The sequence below is a fragment of the Bombina bombina genome, chromosome 8, assembly GCF_027579735.1.
Source record: "Bombina bombina isolate aBomBom1 chromosome 8, aBomBom1.pri, whole genome shotgun sequence".
NCBI lineage: Eukaryota > Metazoa > Chordata > Amphibia > Anura > Bombinatoridae > Bombina > Bombina bombina.
The window spans coordinates 247652465-247672396 of NC_069506.1; the positions used below are offsets into that span (position 1 = coordinate 247652465).

The 19932-nt window shown below is 39.0% G+C and overlaps 1 protein-coding gene across 1 annotated transcript in view; it reads right to left on the reverse strand.

Moving 5' to 3' along the window:
• LOC128638159 (B-cell receptor CD22) overlaps positions 1 to 19932 on the reverse strand; it is a 219260-nt gene that overhangs the window by 41249 nt on the left and 158079 nt on the right. The window lies entirely within an intron of this gene.

Sequence of the window (19932 nt, forward strand, 5' to 3'; positions counted from 1 at the left end):
TGAGAGAATACGTTAACACGGTTGTGATATTGTAACTTCGGCTTTTTGAGCGCATCAAGATTATCTGCTTTTGGGTATGACCACCAACTGATGATTGGAATGGGAAGCAATGCGATCTAGAGAGAAAGGACCTCTCAGATAATAGATCTAGGAGAAAATGTCCCTGTGAAGTCTCTAGTTGCTGGAGTCCTTAAGATAACGAGAAACCCAGTCCGAGACAAACCAGGGAGTTATTCTGCTTTGATCAAAATATTATTGTGCTAGTAAAAGTGGACAAAATCTTTGGTAAAATCTGAGAGCATTTATGATTTTGTTCCACTGAGGCAATTTAGGTAGCAGACTGCTGAGATATTGTTCATCTGAAGAAGGCCTGACGAGGGGATGAAGAGATTCAGAAATCTTGCAAAATATCCTGCTAGTAAATCCTTGCAGCTGATATCAAGAAGAGTTTCCTGAGAGGTCCATTTCCCACTGGTAATAGTCGGAGCACAGTGAGCACCCCAGCCTAAGTTGCTGGCATCTGCTCCTATGATGATATCTGGGGCTTTGCCGAAAATGGCTCTGTCATTTTGCCCTCCAGATTTTGAATCCACAAAATCAGTTCCATTCTGGCTTCTAAAGAAAGGGAAATGGGAGCCAAGTAAGAAAGGCCCTGTTGAAGATGAATTATTTTTAACATTTGAAGGGCCCTGTAATGGAGGGGAGTATCAAAGATAGCTTGAATCGAGGAGGAGAGGAGGCCTATAAATTAAGCTAGAGATCTTAGGGAAAATACAAAAAATTCAAGAAGAAGGTAATCATTTTTATATTTTTTTATTTTCTTTAGAGGGAGATTCAAAATGGAGTCCACAATATTTATAAAAAAACTAGAAAAATGAGAGTCTGAGTTTGGAAAAGAATCAATTTTTAATTGTTTTCCACGAAACCCAAAATTTCTATATGAGAGATAGTTACTTGTAGATGAGAACAAAGGTAACTAGGTGGTCACAAGCTTTAGGATTTTTGTAAAATTACAAGGGGGCGATGAAAGACTGAATGGCAGGCAAGTGAACTGCCAGAGAGTGTAATTCCAAAAGAAATGCAGGTATTTTCTGTGAGGTTGATAAATGGGGATTGTGAAATAAGCATCCTTTAAATCCAGACTGACTAACCTTTAATTGTCTAGGATACAATCTCTGAGGTGGATGCCCCTTAATTTAAAAATATGATAAGAAACGTAATAATTTAAGGTTCTTAGATTTATTACAAGCAACATTTTCTATTTTTCTTTTTCACTTGAAAAAAGTTTCTTATGAAGCTGTTGGAGTCTGCAAGGATGAGCTCTATTGCTAGTTTTGAGGCTTGGTAAGCAATCTTTGCATTTATGGAGCGGATGTTTGACTCTGTAAACTGTATGGGACAGGGTCTGATATTTTGTGCTGGTAGAGATGTGAAATCTATACATGTTCCTGAGATAGCTTGTAAAACCCATGGATCTGAAGTAATGAGAGTCCAGTTGTGGAGAAAAGTGGAGAGTCAAATTTCCTTGGGAAGACCTGGAGTGACATCTGGATCTAGAGCCTCTTGTCCAAGATTGGGATCTAGAAGGGAAGAAGGAGGTGGACTGCTGGTGTTAGAGTTGGTATTGGTTTTGGTTTTGAGGCCTGTTATTAAACGCTTGGCAGCCAGTAAAATTACCCCTTCTTTTCCCATCCCTGTCAAAAATGTTGTTCTGATTGTACAGAGTCTTTTTAATTGTTTGTTTGGTTTTAGAAAGAGTTTGGAAAGTTTTGGTATAATTATTTTGTCTAATCAGACAAAGAAGAGTCCGTTAGGGTCAGTGGAGGTTTTCGGTAGAGGCAATATCGGAAAGGTTTGGATCAAGCCTGCATAAAATAGAGTGCCTGCGCTCACATGTCAAGGCTGTATTAGTGTTTCAGAGCAAAACAAAGGCTCCCTGGATCCATTGAAGTACAATGGTAGGGTCTAGTGTAGAATTAGAGGTTGATGCCTCTTCTGCCATTTGAAAAATCTTAGTCATGGGGCCAATCTTTGAGGAGTCTGTCAGAACCTCTTTTAAGACGAGAGCCAGGGGAACCTAATTTTTAAAAATATTTGGGGATCAATCCCTGGTGTGATAGCCAAATCATTGGGGTGGTAAGGATGAGAACAATCAGCCCTAAGCTATCTTCTAGTATGATTAGAAAAGGGTTGTCTAATATAAAAATCAATGTTTTCCACAACCACGGACGAAAGGGAACCATTCAGAACGTATAGGATGTCTGATATCTTCTGGTTTAAACACAGGGTTAAAAGAAACATTCAGAAAAATATTTTAAGAAGATTTGGCAGATTTTCTACATTGAATTTGAAATACTTGTAGTCTGAATCATCAGAAAAATCCTTGTAATGATTCAAGAGTTATTTAAAACCATCTGTACTCAACTCCTCTTCTAAGGAAAGTTGGTTGGGTTCACAAGGGAGAGTATTGGAAGTGACAGAAAAAGATCTTTTAAGACAGGATCTCACCAGATCTGAGTCTGACACATGACATCCTGCACCATCACTTTCAGCACAGTCAGATGTAGGGGTGCTCGAGTACTGTCGGCTAGCAGTAGGGATACTCCGATGGGAGTAGATAAAAGGGTTGCCAGCAAAGTGCAAACTAGATACCTCTTTAGGGTTATCAATTTTGGGAGAATCTAAATGTTTAGGTTTTGTCTAGCATTTTTTAGGGGCTTGAGGTTTCTCAAAAGAAAAAATAAAATTATTTATTCTGTCATCTATTTTTGACATAAAATTTTGTAATGAGGACATCATATTTTGCATGGATACCTCAGGGTTAATTTCAGTGTCTGAGACATGGTGGACAATATATAAAAGTATACAGGCATATCTTGGACTGGCGTAAAGCTGATGTGGTGCCACTCTTCAGAAAGGGAAGCAGGATCATCCAGGAAGCTGTAGACCAGTTAGTCTGACATCAATAGTGGGGAATATACTTGAAGTGATTATAAGGGGTTATATTGATGAGTATATGCATGTAAACAAGATTATGAGTTCAAATCAGCATGGTTTTATGAGAAATAGATCATGTAAAACTAATCTAATTAGATTCTAAGAGGAAGTAAGTAAAACTATAGATAAAGGGGAATCAGTTGATGTGATATACTTAGATTTTGCAAAAACAGAGTATAAGGCACTAAAACAAGCTGCTAAGAGGAGGTATTATTAAAGGATTCAAATGCACATATATAAAATATATATGAACTTATTGAAATAACAATGCTTAAAATAAAATGAAATACCACCGGTGGTAACTAACATATAATCCTAAATGGCCATGGGTTCATAGTAGACAGTATAAAACCTATTATGCTCAGATCTTCAAACAATGGATGTATAAGGTTGTAAAGGTTCGGAAGAGCTGATAAGTCCACTGACCAATCGGATGATATAGACATTGTAAGAGGGTGTGAGGGAGAAAAAAGTGGATTTCGGTGGAAAATGCGTCTATGTAAAACTTTTCCAAAGGCTCATCAAATTTAAAACACTCACCTGGAATGCAAAATCCTTTTCTGTAGGTTTCTCCACTTCCTAGTGACTCCTAGATCCTTCACGTATATTCCTATATATTTTATATGTGCATTTGAATTCTTTAATAATACCTCCTCTTAGCAGCTTGTTTTAGCGTGCCTAATACTCTGATTTTAGATTATCATTTAAAGTTTTTTTGGGGGATTATACTCTTTTTAGGACTGCATTGCTAAGTATACACAGGGTCTGTGTTTAATACTTAGGTTTTGCAAAGGCGGTTGATACAGTGCCACATGAGAGATTAATTACAAAATTAAGGGATTGGGAATATCTGAAAATGTAAGCTCATGGATAAATAACTGTATAAAAACAGGGAGCAACTCAGATACTCAGATTGGACAAAGGTAATAAATGGAGTCCCCCAGGGATCAGTACTGGGCCCTGTTCTTTTTAATATTTTTATTAATAACTTGGAGCAAGGATTAAATAGCAACATCTCTGTGACTGATACCCCAAATATCCCAAATGGGTAGCTCCACTTTGTGGCAGACTCCAGCTACCAAGACTAGGTAGCTCTGCCAGAGGGTCCTTCCTCTGCCTGGAACAGGCTGCTATGTAGCCCAGGAAAGTGATTTTAGTAGGAGCCCATCCAAATAACTAGACATACTAGCATTCAGGTGAAACAGGAACTGATTTTATTGGAAAACACACACTCCTTTTATACACACAGCTAATCTTGATAAGACACTGGACAATCCCACAATTTTCCTGCCTTTTCCGCCCCTCCAGACAGACCGAAGCCTCCATAGCAGCCATAGTCCCACAGAATCCCAGGACCCAGGGGTGGCGGTTTCAGGGTGATCCTGGGGGAGCGGCAGCACCTCCAGAGTGTCATTTGAAAGCTCCCCAGATGCCACAGTCCAAAAAGCAGCATGATTTGTTACTGGGGACCGGAAAAACAGTCCATTGAAGTTATGGGGGTAGTGGTGTCTAAAACCCCCGGTTCCCAAAGGAGTTACCCTCTGGTATTTCCCCCACCTCTTGCCCCAAAAGAGAGGAGCTCTGGGGAAAAGGGCCACTGGAGAGACCATGGGTAAAGTTAGCAGGTGTCCTGCTGTTCAGTGGCCCTCTGGGATTTCCAGGAGCCCGGCCAGCCTGAGAGGGATTAGGCGGGTGTCTGTTGTGAGTCGGCCGACCGGGAGTTCCAGGAGCCCGGTCAGCCTAGGAGGGTTTTTCCTGGTCATAGATCAGCTCTTCCATGACCAAGTGTACACAGCAACACAACACATAGCATGCATCTGGGAGATCCCGTAAGCCATGAAATGGCCAAATCTAATGTAACAGGGAGTGAGCCATGTAGTAGGGGAGTGGGGGTTAGCCTTAGCTGTCTGGTGTCTGTGACAATCTCTATTTTTTCAGATGATACAAAGTTGTGTAAGGTCATTAGGTCAGAGCAGGATGAACTTGAGTTACAAGGGGATCTGCAAAAACATAATTTAAGTAAGAACTTACCTGATAAATTCATTTCTTTCATATTGGCAAGAGTCCATGAGCTAGTGATGTATGGGATATACATTCCTACCAGGAGGGGCAAAGTTTCCCAAACCTCGAAATTCCTATAAATACACCCCTCACCACACCCACAATTCAGTTTAACGAATAGCCAAGAAGGGGGGTGATATGAAAGGAGCGAAAGCATCAAACAAGGAATTGGAATAATTGTGCTTTATACAAAAAAATCATAAACACCACAAAAAGGGTGGGCCTCATGGACTCTTGCCAATATGAAAGAAATGGATTTATCAGGTAAGTTCTTACATAAATTATGTTTTCTTTCATGTAATTGGCAAGAGTCCATGAGCTAGTGACGTATGGGATAGCAGATACCCAAGATGTGGAACTTTAACGCAAGAGTCACTAGAGAGGGAGGGATTAAATAAAGACAGCCAATTCCGCTGAAAAAATAATCCATAACCCAAATCAAAAAGTTTTAATCTTAAAATGAAAAAAACTGAAATTATAAGCAGAAGAATAAAACTGAAACAGCTGCCTGAAGTACTTTTCTACCAAAAACTGCTTCAGAAGAAGAAAAAACATCAAAATGGTAGAATTTAGTAAAAGTATGCAAAGAAGACCAAGTTGCTGCTTTGCAAATCTGATCAACAGAAGCTTCATTCTTAAAAGCCCAGGAAGTAGAAGCTGACCTAGTAGAATGAGCCGTAATCCTATGAGGCAGGGATTTACCCGACTCCACATAAGCATGATGAATCAAAGACTTTAACCAAGATGCCAAAGAAATGGCAGAAGCCTTCTGACCTTTCCTAGAACCAGAAAAGACAACAAATAGACTAGAAGTCTTCCTGAAATCTTTAGTAGCTTCAACATAATATTTCAAAGCTCTAACTACATCCAAAGAATGTAAAGATCTCTCTAGAGAATTCTTAGGATTAGGCCACAAAGAAGGGACAACAATTTCTCTACTAATGTTGTTAGAATTCACAACTTTAGGTAAAAAATTAAATGAAGTCCGCAACACCGCCTTATCCTGATAAAAAATCAGAAAAGGAGATTCACAAGAAAGAGCAGATAACTCAGAAACTCTTCTAGCAGAAGAGATGGCCAAAAGGAATAAAACTTTCCAAGAAAGTAATTTAATATCCAGAAAATGCATAGGAACCTGTAAAGCCCTCAGAACCAAATTAAGACTCCAAGGAGGAGAAATTGACTTAATGACAGGCTTAATACGAACCAAAGCCTGTACAAAACAATGAATATCAGGATGATTAGCAATCTTTCTGTAAAAAAGTACAGAAAGAGCAGAGATTTGTCCTTTCAAGGAACTTGCAGACAAACCTTTTTCCAAACCATCCTGAAGAAACTGTAAAATTCTAGGAATTCTAAAAGAATGCCAAGAGAATTTATTTGAAGAACACCAAGAAATGTAAGTCTTTCAAACTCAGTAATAGATCTTTCTAGGCACAGATTTACGAGCCTGTAACATAGTATTAATCACTGAGTCAGAGAAACCTCTATGACTAAGAATTAAGCGTTCAATCTCCATACCTTCAAATTTAATGATTTGAGATCCTGATGGAAAAATGGGCCTTGAGCTAGAAAGTCTGGCCTTAACGGAAGTGTCCAAGGTTGGCAACTGGCCATCCAAACGAAATCCGCATACCAAAACCTGTGTGGCCATGCTGGAGCCACCAGCAGTACAAACGAACGCTCCATTAGGATTTTGGAAATCACTTTTGGAAGAAGAACTAGAGGCGGAAAGATATAAGCAGGTTGATAATTCCAAGGAAGTGATAACGCGTCCACCGCTTCCGCCTGAGGATACCTGGATCTGGACAGATACCTGGGAAGTTTCTTGTTTAGATGAGAGGCCATCAGATCTATTTCTGGAAGTCCCCAGATTTGAACAATCTGAAGAAATACCTCTGGGTGAAGAGACCATTCGTCCGGATGTATCCGAGATACTTCTTTCGTAGCCTGAGGACTGCGAGTCCCCCCTTGATGATTGACATATGCCACGGTTGTGACATTGTCTGTCTGAAAACAAATAAATGATTCTCTCTTCAGAAGAGGCCAGAACTGAAGAGCTCTGAAAATCACACAGAGTTCCAAAATGTTGATTGGTAATCTCGCCTCCTGAGATTCCCAAACCCCCTGCGCTGTCAGAGATCCCCATACAGCTCCCCAAACTGAAAGACTCACATCTGTTGAGATCACAGTCCAGGTTGGACGAACAAAAGAGGCCCCTTGAATTAAACGATGGTGATTCAACCACCAAGTCAGAGAAGATCGAACATTGGGATTTAAGGATATTAATTGTGATATCTTTGTATAATCCCTGCACCATTGGTTCAGCATACAAAGCTGGAGAGGTCTCATGTGAAAACGAGCAAAAGGGATTGCGTCCGATGCAGCAGTCATGAGACCTAGAATTTCCATGCACAAAGCTACCGAAGGGAATGATTGAGACTGAAGGTTTCGACAAGCTGAAACTAATTTCAGACGTCTCTTTTCTGTTAGAGACAAAGTCATGGATACTGAATCTATTTGGAAACCCAAAAAGTTACCCTTGTCTGAGGAATCAAGGAACTCTTTGGTAAATTGATCCTCCAACCATGTCTTTGAAGAAACAACACAAGTTGATTCATATGAAATTCTGCAGAATGTAAAGACTGAGCAAGTACCAAGATATCATCCAAATAAGGAAATACCGCAATACCCTGTTCTCTGATTACAGAGAGAAGGGCACCGAGAACCTTTGAAAAGATCCTTGGAGCTGTTGCTAGGCCAAACGGAAGAGCAACAAACTGGTAATGCTTGTCTAGAAAAGAGAATCTCAGAAACTGATAGTGATCTGGATGGATAGGAATATGAAGATATGCATCCTGTAAGTCTATTGTAGACATATAATGCCCTTGCTGAACAAAAGGCAGAATAGTCCTTATAGTCACCATTTTGAATGTTGGTATCCTTACATAACGATTCAATATTTTTAGATCCAGAACTGGTCTGAAGGAATTCTCCTTCTTTGGTACAATGAACAGATTTGAGTAAAACCCCAGACCCCGTTCCAGAACTGGAACTGGCACAATTACCCTAGCCAACTCTAGGTCTGAAACACATTTCAGAAACGCCTGAGCTTTTACTGGAATGCGTGAGAGAAAAAATCTTCTCACAGGCGGTCTTACCTTGAAACCTATTCTGTACCCTTGTGAAAAAATGTTCTGAATCCAAAGACTTTGAATCGAATTGATCCAAACATCTTTGAAAAATCGTAACCTGCCCCCTACCAGCTGAGCTGGAATGAGGGCCGCACCTTCATGCGGATTTTGGAGCTGGTTTTGACTTTCTAAAAGGCTTGGATTTATTCCAGACTGGAGAAGGTTTCCAAACGGAAACTGTTCCTTTAGGGGAAGGGTCAGGCTTTTGTTCCTTATTCTGACGAAAGGAATGAAAACGATTAGCAGCCCTATATTTACCTTTAGATTTTTTGTCCTGAGGCAAAAAGGCTCCCTTCCCCCCAGTAACAGTTGAAATTATTGAATCTAACTGAGAACCAAATAATTTATTACCTTGGAAAGAAAGAGAAAGCAACGTTGACTTAGAAGTCATATCTGCATTCCAAGACTTAAGCTATAAAGCTCTTCTAGCTAAAATAGCTAAAGACATATACCTGACATCAATTCTAATGATATCGAAAATGGCATCACAAACAAAGTTATTAGCATGTTCAAGAAGTTTAACAATGCTATAAGCATTATGGTCTGACACTTGTTGCGCTAAAGCCTCCAACCAGAAGGTGGAAGCTGCAGCAACATCAGCCAAAGAAATAGCAGTTCTAAGAAGATTACCTGAACATAAATAAGCCTTCCTTAGAAAGGATTCAAGCTTCCTATCTAAAGGATCCTTAAAAGAAGTACTATCTGCCGTAGGAATAGTAGTACGTTTAGCAAGAGTAGAGATAGCCCCATCAACTTTGGGGATTTTTTCCCAAAACTCTAATCTATCAGATGGCAAAGGGTACAATTTCTTAAACCTTGGAGAAGGAGTAAATGAAGTACCCAGACTATTCCATTCCCTAGAAATTACTTCCGAAATAGCATCAGGAACTGGAAAAACTTCTGTAATAACTACATGAGGTTTAAAAACTGAATTTAAACGCTTATTAGATTTAATATCAAGAGGACTAGACTCCTCCATATCTAATGCAATCAACACTTCTTTAAGTAATGAACGAATAAACTCCATCTTAAACAAATATGAAGATTTATCAGTGTCAATATCTGAGGCAGAATCTTCTGAACCAGATAGATCCTCATCAGAAATAGATAAGTCAGAATGATGGCGGTCATTTAAAAATTCATCTGAAATATGAGAAGATTTAAAAGACCTCTTACGTTTACTAGAAGGAGGAATAACAGACAGAGCCTTCCGAATAGAATTAGAAACACATTCTTTTACATTAACAGGAACATCCTGAACATTAGATGTTGAAGGAACAACAACAGGTAATGGATTATTACTAATGGAAATATTATCAGCGTTTGATAGTTTATCATGACAACTAACACAAACTACAGCCGGAGGAACAGTTACCAAAAGTTTACAACAAATGCACTTAGCTTTGGTAGAACCGACATCAGGCAGCGTCTTTCCAGAAGTAGATTCTGATCCAGGGTCAAATTATCAAATTCCTTAAATGGCAGTTTCAGGAATGGGAAAGAATGCAAAACAAAACAAGCCTCTAGAAACCAGAAGTAACTAAAAAGTGAGACTGAAATAATGTGAAAAAAACTGGCGCCAAGAATGACGCCCATATTTTTCGCGCCAAGAATGACGCCCATATTTTTGGCGCCAAGCATAACGCCCACATTTTTTGGTGCCAAGAATGACGCCCATATTTTTTGGCGCCAAAAACGTCCGTAACACACATACGTAAAAAATGACGCAATCACGTGAAAACTTCCGGCGTCAACTATGACGCTGGAAATGACGACATTTTTGCGCCAAAAAAGCATTTTCTGCACCCGCGAGCCTAACAGCCCGCAATTTAGAAAAAAAGTCAATTGAAAATTGAAAATTTTAAGGTAAGAAAAAAAATATATAATTCATATGCATTTTCCCAAAAAAATGAAACTGACAGTCTGAAAGAAGGAATACTGATTATCCTGAATCATGGCAAATATAAGTTTAACACATATATTTAGAACTTTACATATAAAGTGCCCAACCATAGCTTAGAGTGTCATGAATAGAAATAAGACTTACTTACCCTAAGACACTCATCTACATATAGTAGATAGCCAAACCAGTACTGAAACGAGAATCAGTAGAGGTAATGGTATATAAGAGTATATCGTCGATCTGAAAAGGAAGAAATCTCTACGACCGATAACAGAGAACCTATGAAATAGATCCCGTAGAAGGAGACCATTGAATTCAAATAGGCAATACTCTCTTCACATCCCTCTGACATTCACTGCACTCTGAGAGGAAAACCGGGCTTCAGCCTGCTGCGAAGCGCATATCAACGTAGAAATCTAGCACAAACTTACTTCACCACCTCCATGGGAGGCAAAGTTTGTAAAACTGAATTGTGGGTGTGGTGAGGGGTGTATTTATAGGCATTTTGAGGTTTGGGAAACTTTGCCCCTCCTGGTAGGAATGTATATCCCATACGTCACTAGCTCATGGACTCTTGACAATTACATGAAAGAAAAGTATGGGCAAGTAAATGGAAAAATTAGATTTAATGTTGGAAAATGTAAGATTCTACATTTTTGAAGTAAAAATAAGCAGGCAATGTATTATTTAAATGGGACTAGACTAAGCCAAACAGAGGAGGAAAGGTATTTGGGTGTAGTAATAGCTAACAAGCTAAAGATAGGTGCACAATGCAGGGCAGCGGCTATTAAGGCTAATAAGATATTAGCATATTTTAAAAGAGGTATTGATTCAAGGGAGGAAAGCATAATTATGTCACTATATAAATCCCTGGTAAGACCTCACCTTGAGTATGGAGTGCAGTTCTGGGGACCGATCTCAAAAAAAGACTTTGCAATCCTAGAAAAAGTTCAGAGAAGAGCCACAAAGCTAATAAGGGAAATGGAGAATTTAAGCTATAAGGAGAGGTTAGCCAAACTGGGTCTGTTTTCTCTAGAAAAAAAAGCACTTGAAAGGTGACATGATTACTTTATATACTGTAAATATATTCAAGGTCCATATTCAGAGATAGCAGAAGCTCTGTTTATTCAAAGAAAAGGCTGGAAGAAAGGAGATTTAATCTCCTGCAACGGAAACATCTTTTTCACTGTAAAAGCAATAAAATTGTGGAACTCATTACCAAAGGAGGTAGTTAATGCTAATAACTTAGATACATTTAAAAATGATGTGGATACATTTTTGGATAGAAACAAAATTCCGGGATATGACTGCTTGTGTTAAATGGGTCACCTTTTAATGGGATTAATTTAAGCTCAACTGGGGCATGTTTTTGTAAGTATATTAGATTTGTATAGGTTGAACTCGATGGACTTCGGGCTTTTTTTCAACCTCATCTACTATGTTAGATTACAGGTTTCAGTTCCAGACCACTGTGATAAAGCAAATAAAGCAATAAAGTGAGTCAAACTAATTTATTTGTTTCCCAATGTGCAATAGCACTAAGAAAAAAAAAATGCTCATACCTTAATCTAAGCCATCATCTCAGCCTTAAAACTGCCAAAATAAAAATGAGAGATGCGAGTTTTATATATATAAGAATAAAAGAATATATAGGGGCAGATTTATCAAATGTCTGTCATACATGATCCGCTCAGCGGATCATGTCCGACAGACATCACTAAATGCCGACAGTATAGGCTTTCTGCATTTAACATTGCACAAGCAATCTGCCGCCCCTGCAGATTTGTGGCCAACGCTAGCAGGGGGTGTCAATCAACCCGATCGTATGAGTTTGGGCAGATTGATGTCCACAGCCTCAGAAGGCTCGCGAGGAAAAAGGGGCATCATGCCCTTGATAAATTGGCCACAAAGTGTTGACTAGAAAGGAGAAAAAAAGAAAGAAAAACACTAGAGAGATAATAAATTGTAATATAACAAAACAAATGTTTTTCTACGTATCTTTATCAAAACAGCAAAAAGAAAGAGGGGGAATAGAAACACTTTGGAATGTTTATGGGCACTATGTGTAAAGCTCATTTGAATTCTGCATTTTCATTGGTTCTCCTTTTTCTTGTTGTACTCTGCATTGTTTATTTTACTCTGTAAATATTATTCTTGTTTCTTTGAATAGCTATCAAAGTAGTAAATTGCATAATGAAGTAAAATATGAATCTACGTGCTTGTAACAAAATTAATGTTTTATTTATACAATGTGTAATCACTGCTGCCATCTAGTGTTAAGATGTGAATAAATGTGTGCACTATTTGTACCCTTTAACAAAAGATATCACGATAACAAAGTAATTCTGTAAACAATAGTAAATTCTTAACTTTAAAAAAAAAAAGAAAAACCTTTGCTCTATCTGAGTAATGAAATAAACATTTTAGGTCTCATGTCACTTTAACTCAGAAAGCTTTTTGGTTGTGAAAAGATGATTACAAGTGAGCTGGTGACTTTATCAAAAAGTCTTTAAAAAAAGTCTTTCAAAAAAGCAGTTAGCGTATGATTTGCACGCCACCACACTAGCTGAATATCACTGTGTTAAGAGAATCCCTAGGGGATTGCGAATGAGTGCAAGACCTACTCTAATGAAAGACAATGTGGATTACTGCAACCGTTTTGAACATATCCTCAACAAGTGTTCTATGGACCTGATGGTCCTTACAGTGGAGTGTTTAAATAGAGAGATCGAAGAACAAAAGGCTAAACTGGCAGATATGGAGAGAGAATTGAAGAGTAGCCTACCTGCGGAATCCTTTGAGAAAATCCAGCAAGAAACAAACACCAAAATTGCAGAGCTAAAAGCAGTCATTGAAGACCGCAAGAGAACAAAATTTCTCAGAGATGAGCAGGATTATTCCTCCGGTCGTATATACAGGTGGCGCTATGACCCAGAAGGCGCCCAACGTAAGTTCCAGTCGCAGAGCCACAGACGTCAGAACCGGGGTCAGAGGCAAGGAGAAAGTAGCACCGACTCTTCAGACACGTCGCCGGGGAAATCAGAAGGAGAAAGAGGAGAGGTGGTCACAAGCACAAGCCCAAGTGCAAAGAAAAATGTCAGCAGGCAACTCCGCACCAACCGGAAGAAGTAAGAGATGGTGGTGAAGCCGGTAAACCAGTAAGCAATGACATTGTATTTAATATATCGGAACACTCACTCATGGATGAGGAATTAGACTTACTGAATAAAGGGCTGTCTTTTTGCCCAAGGAAAGACTGTGACCACTTTGAATTACAAAAGGACTTGTTTAGGTTTTTCAGAAATATCAAGTTACAAGTTGTTAATTGGAATGAAAAACCGTTAGTAAATGAGAGTCCAGTTATCCATTTAAATCAATTAGGGCTTAAGAAAAAAAGTACCTTTATTCCTAATTCTAATAATCACAGCATTGAAACATTTATTTCTTTAGTCCAGGCGGATGTGAATAAGCTTCAACAAAAGCAGAAAAAAACTAAGTTTTAAACCAAATAAATTTGTCCCTGTAAATGGTAAAAAGAATTTTTCTGAACAACAATATTTAGCTCTACAAAAATTACAGAAGAATAAGGATATAACTTTAAAGAGGGCTGATAAAGGAGGGGCGGTTGTTATACAAGATACTATAAAATATATACAAGAAATAAAAAGGCAGTTGGGAGGTAAAGATGTGTATAAACCCCCTATATTTCCGATTCAGAAAGAAATTGATAATGCTATATCTAATGCTATAAAAAATAACATCATAGGTAAAGATGTGGCAACATTTTTGAAAGTTAAACATCCCTTAACCCCTGTGATGTATACACTGCCCAAAATTCATAAGCAGCTAAGTAACCCCCCAGGTCGCCCCATAGTGGCCAGCACAAATTCTGTATTTACAAATATATCTATTTTCCTTGATAGAATACTACGTCCATTTGTAGAAATTACAAATTCTTTCATTAAAGACACAGGAGATTTTTTGTTGAAACTTAAATCACTTGAATTGATCTCTGAGAAATGTATTTTGTATACTTTAGATGTAGAAAGTTTGTATACAAACATTACACACTCAAGTGGATTAGATTCAGTTAAGATTACTTTGGAGTCCAGCAATAAATTTAATTTGGCACAAGTAGAATTTTTTTTACAATTACTCTCTATAATCCTATATGACAACTATTTTCTCTTCCAAGATGAGTTCTTCCTTCAACTCCAAGGCACAGCCATGGGTTCCAACGTCGCCCCCAACTACGCTAGCATCTTTATGAATTTATATGAGGAAAAGTACGTGTATTCCAATCATTTGTTTATTCGATATGGCGCCACATGGTGGCGCTATATCAATGATATTTTTGGAGTGTGGTGGGGCGACGTTGGAACCCTTGAAAAATGTGTTAATGAGCTTAATGGAGTAACAAGGAATATTACATTTAAGCTGTCTTGGAGTGAAGAATTCATTGACTTTCTGGACGTTAGAATAATTAAAAAGGGCAACTCTCTCGCAACTGACTTATTTAAAAAAGAAACAGACCGCAATAGTCTGTTGCGTTATGAAAGTGCCCATCCCCCCTCACTTTTAAATAGTCTCCCCTAAAGTCAGTTACTACGTGTAAAGAAAATTGTTTCTGAAGAAAATTTACTGGACTTAAGGTTAAAAGACATGGGGGATAGGTTTAAAGTAAGGGGTTATCCTGACAGGTTGATAAAAGAGAAAATTCAAAAGGTTAAATCTATCCCCAGGGATAACATCTTAAAATATAGTGATCAGACACCTGATAAAAGAAAAGATAGGCTAATGTTTATCACTGAGTATAATTCGCAAAGTGAAGATATTCAGCGAATTATTAGGAAGCATTGGGGTCTTCTAGCGGAATGTAATCCAAACGTTTTTAAAAAATTCCCTATGCCAGCTTATAAAAGAAGCCCTAACATACAAGCAAAACTGATAAAAGCGGATATTGGATCTGTCTCTAAAAAGAAAGAAAGTTACATAGGGTTAAAAAACCTGGGTTGTTACCCCTGCCTAGGCTGTTCTTGTTGCTCTAATTTAGTAAAAGGCTCCACTTTCTCGCACCCACATACAGGCAAGAAATATATGATTAAAGGCTATTATACTTGCCTTACTACATACATTATTTATATGGTTAAATGCCCATGTGGTGGCGTTTATATTGGAGAGTCTACCCGTAGTGCCAAAGATCGCATTATAGAACACAAGAGTAACATAAGGACAGGTAACCTCAAAGCACCCCTATCTAGCCACTTCTTAAATCATGGTCATTCCATTAGTCAATTAAAATGTCAGATAATTGATCATGTTATATTACCACGTAGAGGGGGGATAGAGAGTTGCTTTTAAAGCAACGAGAGTCTTACTGGATTTTTGAAGTAAATACTATGTACCCTAAAGGTCTAAATAGAGAATGGGACCTTACTGTTTTTCTGTGAAAAATTGAATATACATTGCTGCTATAAATATAATGTTGCTAAAAATGTTGCATCTGTATATAGGAATATTTTTTGTGAAACTTTTTTTGAAAGTGTTTATTTGAACATGATCTACTGTTAAGTAAGAATAATTTTCTAGCTAAAATTGTAATAATATAATGGTTTTAGATTTGATATAGAAGTTTCTTGCACTTTAGGGGTTAAAATGGTTTAGAATGTTGTTTAGCGCCACCTAGTGGTATGAGGGTATATAAGGCCATAATCAGTGTTTGCAAGTTATAGCATGAATAAGGGATAGGATCCCAAAACGTCACTGTGCTGATTCTCCTTTGAATAATAAATATTGAATTGCTGTAACCTCAATTGCGTTTGTTGAACTTTGTGACTTTGGGTCTTGGACAGTGACCCAGGGGTGACCTGCATATGGTATATATTTGAATTCTAGAGTGCTGGAACATATTGATATTTGACTCTATCAATAACATCACTATAAGTAAATTTGTTGGCTAACATGAGAATCAAAAACTTACCCACAACAAATACTCAGAAAAACCTTAAAGGGAAAGAGTACCATGCAATTGTTTTTCCCTTAATGAGTTTCAAATGACTTGTTATACTGGCTGCAGAGTATAAAATGTATGAGAAACTGCCCCTTTATGTTTCTTTGTGTAAATTAAATAGCTGGATTTGCTCTTTGAAAACCACAGCCCATCAAAATAGGCTAGGCTTGCAGAAAGATCAGACATCCTTATCTAAGCACTCAAATGCTTCAATTTCTTATCTCTGTCTCTATACAATACTTAGAAAGAGCAATTGAAAAACATTTTAGAACCTTATCACTCATATTCCCCACTGTGAGTGTAATTTCTTCTGCTGGCTCTGTTTAAACACCTTGTCAATAGAGACATGAAAACCAAAATTTTTCTTCAGCTAGAGAATACAGTTTTTTTTTTTTTTTTTTTTTTTTTAAATATGTTTTTATTGAGGGAATTGCACTTACAAATACACGAGAACAGTTTGCCCCAACATGGACATAGTATAAAGCATATAGTAAAACAAGTATTGTGGACAATTATAAACGTAGAAGAACAGATATAGAGATAAATCTCCTGTCAAATTCACAAAATGTTCTCAGGTTAAAGTATACATCAAGTGAATAGAAGTTGGAGAGCAAACTCAAAATCGCCCTCTTTTCCCTCAAAGATGACTGAAGCCACTTTTGGACTTCTATGAATTAAGGGTACTATTCAGAGGGCTTTTAGGCAGCACAGACCCAATCAAGGCCTACGCTGAATAGCTCCTCCCTATGGCAGATAGGACCCTGGTGAGGTCCGAGAAGCTCAGAATAATATAGAAGGAGATGATATAACCAGATATTACAACATTAAATATTTCAATATCTTATATTATGTCAGAGAAACAAACTGTAGAAACTGCGTCTGATAAAAGCTCACATACTGATAAATAAAGGGATGTAGTTGTTCACCAAGATACAAATATGGGAAGAGCATTGAGGCTAGAAAACTAACAGACCAAAAATTGCAGGCTCAAAAGGAATTATCAATCACCCGAAGGTTAGTGAGTGCTTATACCACCACGGTGGGTAGCATATGAAAGAAAACATAAGCATTGGACGTCCTAGAATCTCTGAGCCTTAGGCAGCATAGTAATAATTCTAGAAAAAGCATTAGATATATAAGTGAGGTTGCAAATACAGAAAGCCAATAGTGAGACGCAGCTTGTAGATAATAAACAATGCATGACATTCATAATATATTGTTACATTAGTGACATTCGAAGAGCCATTTTTACACTCATATGGGTATATTCTCTAACCGAGGCCCTACGAACAGGGCAGAGACTTCATAACTCTGCCAGATAGGAGCATAGAGGATAAATTATTTATCCCTTTACTACACAATTGAGAGAGGGGGGGGGGAAGCAGGAAGGATGGAGGAAAGAGGGGAAGGAGAAAAGGAGGGAATGGAAAAGGAGGGGGGAGAAGAAAAAGGGGAGGAAAGGAGGGAGGGGAGGAGGAAGGGGGAGAGGAAGGGGAAAGGATGGAGAGGGGGGGAGTGAGGGAAAAGGGGGAGGGAGGAATAGGGGGGAGGGGGAGGAAGGGGGAAAGGGAAAAGGGAGGGGAAAGGGAGGGGGGAAAGGAGGGAAGGAGAGGAGGAGGAAGGGAGGAGAAGAAGGTTGGAGGGGAGTAGGAGAGGGGAGAAGGGAGGAGGGAAAGGGGGGGAGATGGGGGAAAAAGGGGGGGAGATGAGGGGAAAAAGGGGGGGGAGATGAGGGGAAAAGGGGGGGGAGAGGGGGGGGAAGGGGGGGGGGAGGGGGGGGAAGGGGGGGAGAGGGGGAGGGGGGGGAGAGGGGGGAAAAAGGGGGGGGGGAGAGGGGGGGAAGGAGGGAGGAAAGAGGGGGGAGGGGGGGGGGAAGAGAGGCGGATCTAAGACAAGTATTGTGGTCCCATTCCTTGAAAAAAACCCGCTACCCAAGTAATATCTGAAAACTAGCATTCTCTTTCCCAATAAAACATATCATCAGGAGGAGGCTGCAATGGTATGAGAGGGATAAACTGTTCACTATATATGGATAGAGATTAGATTAGGAAAGAGCAAAGGGCAGACAGTGGTAATTTACAAGTACAAGGGACATATCAGTTGCATATTTAGATCCACAGTTAGCCAAATAATCAGAGAGGATATAGGTTCTCATATCTCCAGTAAGCTGACAAATATGAATATTGCTGGGGCCATAAGATAAAATGTTCACAAAATTGAGTCTGTGAGTTCAGACCTAACGGTCGTCATATGGGATTGCAATGTTAGAACAGAGGCACCCTGCTGAACATGGCGGTAGCTGCATAAATGACAGCCACAGTAGGAATGCTCAGCCCACACCGGTCTTTACAAACAGTTGTCTCACCAAGATGCCAGGTAAATCCAGAGTTTCCCAGCATGATATGTCCATCCGATGTAGCCTCAGGCTGTGGGTCATGTTGGAGTAGAATTGTCTTCTGCGCGCACCCTCCTGAAGTGTAGCAGCGCAATGGTAGGAGCTCCCACAGTCCCCCCTGGGTATCTGGATTAAGAGATCTGACCTGTACCGGGTCGCTGGTAATCCACAGGCCTCTGATTCTGCGGTGAGCGGTGAGTTATCCGGGGGTTGATCAATATCCTCCTGAGAATCACTGCGCTGTGTGTTCAAAGCTGCATGGGGTGCCACATCCGAGACTTCAGTAGCAATTTCTGCATGGGTATCCGCCATGATGGTTAGGAGGCGGTCAAATCTGCGGCCCATCTTGCACTCAAAGTCCTCCTGCCAGTTGTGCAATGCCGCTAATAGCCCCTCCATGGTCTCAGAGTCCTCACACTCCAGCAGGCACCGCTCCAAAAAGCCAGCTCGGGCCCTCTTACTATTATCTTGCTGCGAGGTACGTGGTATACAGTTCTCTCAGGGAGACCCCGAGCTCGGCAAGGCCTCAATCTGTCGCTCCTCTCTGGCGCCCAAAACCTTCTTATAAATCGCCAGCGAGGTCCTCAGCTATTGCAGGGCTCCTTTAGAATGAGTACATCTCTTGTGCTGTGCGAATTAGCTAAATTTTATACATTTTTTATTATTTATTGCAGGAGCCATGTTCAAACACATCCTCTCTGCATGATAGCTGGCCGAGAATACAGTTTTAAACAACATTCCAATTTACTTCTAATACCTAATTTGCTTCATTCTTTAGATATTCTTTGTTGAAGAACTAGCAATGCACATGGGTGAGACAATCACACAAGGCATCTATGTGCAGCCACCAATCAGCAGCTAATAAGCCTATGTAGATATGCCTTTAAACAAAGGATATCAAGATAATGAAGCAAATTAGATAATAGAAGAAAATTAGAAAGTTGTTTAAAATGGAATGTTATTTCTAAATCATGAAATAAAAAGTGTGGGTTTAATGTCCCTTTAAGAACAGAAACTTTCAGTATAGGTAGGAATACCACTGACAAAAATCAGATATTTTAAATGCTGATATAAAGTCAAAGGAGATATTTGTAAAAAATATGTAATACACTCCGGCAGATAAAATGGATAATTGGGAACAAATTAAAGGGGAGGAAAATGTAGGGTAAACTGTCCCATTAAGAACAAACTTTAAAAATTTAAAGCAGCCTAAACCGAACACTATATATTTTCATATATTTACACAAAGATGAATTTTGCATTGTTATTTTACATAACCAAAATATAATACATTTTTGGCTAAATTACAAGTGGAGCACTAAAATTCCCCTGTTTGCAGGTGTGCGATAAATAACCAGCCATTCCAGAGGTC